The sequence below is a fragment of the Cryptomeria japonica genome, chromosome 4 (genome assembly GCF_030272615.1).
Source record: "Cryptomeria japonica chromosome 4, Sugi_1.0, whole genome shotgun sequence".
NCBI classification, from domain to species: domain Eukaryota; kingdom Viridiplantae; phylum Streptophyta; class Pinopsida; order Cupressales; family Cupressaceae; genus Cryptomeria; species Cryptomeria japonica.
In genome coordinates, this window is record NC_081408.1 from 450,646,087 (window position 1) to 450,652,086 (window position 6,000).

The following is a 6,000-nucleotide window of genomic DNA, read 5'->3' on the forward strand; positions in this document are numbered from 1 at the left end:
ATGTGACACCTTTCTTGGTTTGGCCATAATTAGACATCTTTAAACTCTTGGTAATCATAAAATCCAGAAGATAAGGTGGAAAGAGAGAACAAATGGTACAAATTATTAAACATCCTTTCTAGTCTTTCATCATGTTGCCCACAACCCTTTTGACATCCAACCATGAACTACATTTTGACATCCAACCATGGACTATATTTTGACATCTAACCATGATCTTTAGAATAACACATGTGACATCCAACTATGAGCTTCAAAACTATTGGAAGTTTTGGAAGATTGTTGGAAGAAGGATGCAAATATGTGCTTGGTAGGTATTTGAGAGATGTGTTGTCATTGATGTCAACATATTTCTCTATTTAATATAGTGATGTAGTGACGTGAAATGAGTTAGTTTGTTCAGTATGGTGAAGATCAGAGTTTGTAGATTATAGGGTTTGTAGATGGTTGTCTATAGTTGATTCAGTTCAAGTCTTAGTGGTCCACATGAAGATTTGATTGAGTTATGGGTATATGTTCAATTGTTTAGTGGTGTCAGTATGACAAAATTTTGATCTGCATTGCTTCACATTGTAATATCTTATTATGTGGATTTGGTAGTATTTTTGGAAGGTTGGTGTGTATCCTCAATTCAAGTGGTTCGTGGTTTGGAGGTTCACAAGTGATTTTTCAAGGTTGATAGTTATTGTAGTCAATGTTTCTGAGGTCTGGTATGAAGATGCTGGTGATTCTAGTAATTTGTGTTGGTGTAGATGTTTCTATGGTAATTCATGATGCTTGTGGATGTTTCTAGATCATGTGCCTTTTGTGTTGGTGGTCCGCATTGATCCTTGAGCTCATAATTGATGATTTTCTTTGGTGTATTGGTGTTCTTCATGTTTTTGGATGACCAGATGCTTGTAGCGTGTTGCAGATGTTAGAGGCATAATTCTTGGAGGTGTTTCATGTTTGAGGTGATGATTTAGGTCCATGCTATGTCTTAGCCAACATTGCTTTGGTTCGCATGTGATAATTTGTATCTAATCAACAACTATACTTGTAATTATTTTATGTGTGTAGGGCCGACCTTGTTGATCTTTCCAAGGTTGATGTCATGTATAAATAAATGTAATAATCTTGTGTAAGGCATGAAGTGTGGATGAGTGTGAGTATGTGAGCAAATAATGTATTGATCTTTCAGAAGTAGATAAGAAGTGTGAAGAAAAAATGAAAGTTGTTATGTGCTTAACTGGAACTGTAACAAGGCATTAAGGATGCTATTTCTTAGTTCATGATTTCTGGAAGTAACCTATGATTGTTTGTAAGGTAGTGAGCCTTCCCTGGGTTGTAGCCCTTTTTATTTTGAGTAGTGAGCTCTAGGCAGCATGCCTAAATGCATGTGCATTCCCTTTGTAATACTTCTAACATAGTATACCTATTTTGTGGGTTCATCCCCACCGTGGTTTTTCCCCTAACAGGTTTTCCACATAAAAAATATTGGTGTTATGCATGTTTATGATGTGTTGTTGATTTATGCTTTCATGTTTAATTATTAGATGTGAGAACAAGTTCAAGTTGTGTAAGTTTTTTGTGACAAGTGATTCACCCCCTCTCAGTTGTTTGTCCTATTTCCATAAAAAAAATACATTTTGACATCTAACCATGGATTATAGTTTGACATCCAAATGTGAACATCAAAAGCTAACATTGTAACTCTTTAGCTCAACATACAAACATAGATTGACATCAATAACAACACACTATCACTATAACTACAAAAATCTCCCCCTTTGTCATTGATGACAACACTTACCAGATGTACCAATATCTTCCCCCTTTGATATCAAGGGAAAAAGAAAAATGATATTTTAAAAGGATAAGAATACTCACCTTGTCAACATCAATTTAAAAATACCAATTGTTTAATATACTCACTAACTAATCCCCTGAGAGGTAGCCCTCATTAGTCCAGGAAAAAGATATATCTTGAATTTCTCCCCTTTGACAGATGCACCATCTAGATGCATCTAGCTAAAAGGAGGGGCAACAACCCCCAAATTTAGTCTAAGGTACTCAAATGTATCTTTTGAAAGTGATTTTGTAAAAATGTCTGTAACCTAAACTTTCATGGGTACATATTCCAATTTTATCTCTTGACCTGTAAATTTCTCTCTTAGAAAGTGATTCTAGATAGATATGTGTTTGGTTCTAAAGTGAATTATTGGTTTCTTTGACATATTGATGGTACTTGTATTGTCACACTTAATAGGAATGGACTCATCATTTATTAGCATGACATATTTCAAGGTTTGCTTCATCCATAGCACTTGAGTGCAACAAGATGTTGCTACTATATATTCTACTTATGTTGTTGATAGGGAAACTAAATCCCGCTTCTTATTGAACAATGCAACTAATCTATTTCCCAAGAAGGCTCCACCTGTAGACACTTAAAAATAATTATTTTAATTATATTTAATTCCTGACATAATTAATTTATTAATTATGCCAATTTTAATTCTCCTCAATATTAATTAATTATAATTAATATTGTCACTATAGTCTGGGATTGATTTATTTTAATAAATCAACTCCCTTTTATTCTTCTAAAAATCTTTAATATTAAATCTTCTCAAAATCCTCCTCTTAACTAATTAATTTCAACCTAAGTGATTCCTACAAATCATCTTTTCCTAAGCCATCATTAACCTAATAAATTCTTCTAGAAACTCCCTAAGCTCACTTAGTATTATTCTTCTAATTTTTAATTCCCTCCACTCATTCTATCTGCTAGTCAAATCCTCCAACAAATCTTATCTATCCTAATCCCACCTAACCTTTCCTCTAATCCCCCTCCTAATGAGTTGCTAGTGGCTAATCATCATGATTAGCCACAAAGTCAACTCCTTGTCCCTTCCATCCAACCACTCTCCTTAAATGACCTTTTCCTAGGTGAATGTGAGATTTTCACATTCCTCTAGGCATCTCATCTTCCAAGGAATTTTTAATTCCTTCTTATTCCTCCAATCCCCATGATCATCCCTTTTTGAAGAATTTTAAATTCTTCCTCTCCATTCCTCAAGAAATGTCCCATCCCTTGCTCTTCTCAAGGCACATTGGGAAGTCTTCCCAATGTACCTTGAGGAGTGTGGAGACAAGAAATGCCTTTAAGGCATATCTCTTGGTCTCCACACCTCCTCTTGGGCCTTGTGTGGGTTCACAAGGAATCCTAACCCTCCATCTTGGGTTAATCCTATCCCTTCATTTCTTCTCCTCCCTTCCTATAAATTGAGGACTCCATCCCCTCACTTATGATCTCCAATTTTAGCAAGTTCATGCTATTAGTTTGAGCCTAAAATATCACATTTGCATCCTTACCATGTCAAAATTATCCTTCATCCATACTTAGTCATATCATCCATCTCATCCCTCAAATCCATTTTATCCATTTGTGCACAATGTTGGAGATCCAACCACATCAAGCAATCTAGGATAAAATTGACATCACGTTGGAGGAATTTGGGCGCACTTCAACTCCATCCAAGCTCCATCCAAAGGAGAAGGTAAAAGGTTGTGAGGTATAAGCATTTCTCTTCATGTTTTGTTATGTGATTTGATTAATGCATTTGGTTTCATATATTTTTATGTTTTGATTTGCATACTAACAATCTAATCCACCTCACACTCTTTTCCCCTCTTCATTCTGGCATGCCCGGTGGGACCCACGTCCCTAAAAACTAATGTTTTTGGAGTATTTGTGAATTGTAAGACGCAGGTTTTGGAATAGTGCGAGAGACTGCAAATCAATGCGAGTGATTCGGGTTCAGCGTCACAGACAAACTCCTTCGGCGCTTGCGCATGCGCATCAGCGTGACCATTTATAACATTTAATTTTTTTTACTCTCTATTTGCTTGTTTGGCGCATGCGCAAGTGCATTAGCGTGAGTGGACGCATTTTGACATGAGCGAATACTAACCAACGCGACCATTTTTCCAAACTCCTGCCCTTGGTAAAAATTTCATTTTTAAATTTGAATTTCAAAATTGAACCCGCTAATCTATTATGTCTTTGGTTTCAAGATTTTAGTGCGGGCATAGGCATTTCAGTGTGACTGATCCAGATCAGCGCGATAGAGAGGTATAAAATCCCAGTTCGGTCTGCGTTAGGTTATCATTTTTTTTGTTGTTTTTATTAGCTGCAACGCATACGGAGGTTTTTTGGCGCCTACGCAGGCGCTTCAACGTGACTGATTGCACTTCAGTGCATGCACTGTATGTGCAAGCCAGTGAGTACTAATTTCTTTTTTTTAGTGTTGCAGCTTCTCTCGATCATCCACGACCTAAAAAACAGAAAAAAAAAACAACTAATCTAAACTATTTTGTAGGTTGCCTAGGAGTTCCAACCAAATATCATGTCTTCCTTTTTTTTTTTTCTAAGTAGGGACCTAAATTTAATTAAAGGGTAAATGAACTATTGTCTTGTGTGTTTTGTGAAAAGCGTAAAGGTAGGAGAGTATGCTCTTGTCTAGCTAGACGATCATAAATCCAGACCCTCCAAGTTTTTCACGTTTGTTGCATGCTTACCCTTAGCGAGCCTGCCCTCCCAACTTGCTCTTTGAGAAGGTAAGAGGGGAACAACCCAAGTGAGTACACTCAGACCTAGGGTTCCCAACTCACTATAATAAATAGGTCATTGATGATGAAAGTTCAATGGTTGGGGCTATATGAGAGTTCACTCTCACATTGGGTGCTTAGTAGGATCCTAGAGATCTCAATCACGCTTGTGTGACTACTAAGTTCTTGGTGCTTCATTGGGCTATAGGCCTCAACTGCGCTTGTGCAACTACAAAGGGTAGATCCTAACGGGAAGCCATACTAAACACCTTGTGCATAGTGGCTAAAAACCTTCGAGTCATTGGTGCAGGAGGTTGGACCTCCGAAGCCACCCATATTTTTACGGCCCTTAGTAGAGACACAAAGTTCTCCATGAGGAGTTTTCATGGGAATTGATGCTTGGCTGCCTCGGAGAAGTGAGTGCTGTGGATGGGAGCCAGTGGGGTCAAGCATCTAAGTGTCCGCTCTAGGTAAGTGTAGTTGGGAAACCAATTGGGATCGAATGACTATCGTCCTTGCCAGCCTTAAGAATGTTGTACATGAGCATGAGTGTCTTTGAGTTAAAATTCATTTAATCATTGTGTTTGCTTTGCTTGACACTTAGTTGCCAAGAGTAGATTAAAAGCACATCACTATCCTCAAACACTTTGCAAAAACACTTGCCTAAAAGCAAACAATCATCCAAGTCATTATCCACACAAAGTAAAAATTGCGTCAAAACTCCCTCCATTTCATGTTTCATAAACCTAATTTGTATAAGTATCCCAAGAAGTCATTCCACCGACCTATCAAGAAAAATAAGCTCACACAAGCACAACTCATTAGGCGTCGGCAATTTTGGTATACAAACCACAAACTCTTGCTTAAACATAGGACATTCTTGCATCATTACCACGATTATGTCCATGGTCATAGCAATGAGTTTGATGCAAGTGATGAACTAAGAGTCCATGCCCTCCATCAAGGTTCAGGTTTGTCTTTTAACACCAACTATCATCAAAATCGGGGTGGTCGTGTCCTTTCATACAACTTGCCATCCGAACCAATCATCTATTGAGTCATGTTCATGCCAAAGATAACCTTGTCACCAAATTTCTTCTAATCATCACTATCATCCCTCCTCAATCAATCATCCTCAATTTCCTAAGGACTTAGCACATCAAATCAATCTCCCTCCATTATCAAGTCAATTTTCAAAATCCAAATCCAATCATCCTTTAATCCAATTTAACCTCACATTAAGGTTGCATGCCTTGAGAAGTTCCATTTAGACCTCATCATTAATCACTTGGCTTTTGTGCTTGAAGAAGAATCCTCTCCAAGTACCTTTTGCCTCATCCTTTGAGTCGATCAAGACTCTTAACTTACGCCTTTTCTTTGCTTAGGGTCATTAGTCAACCCTTGGTG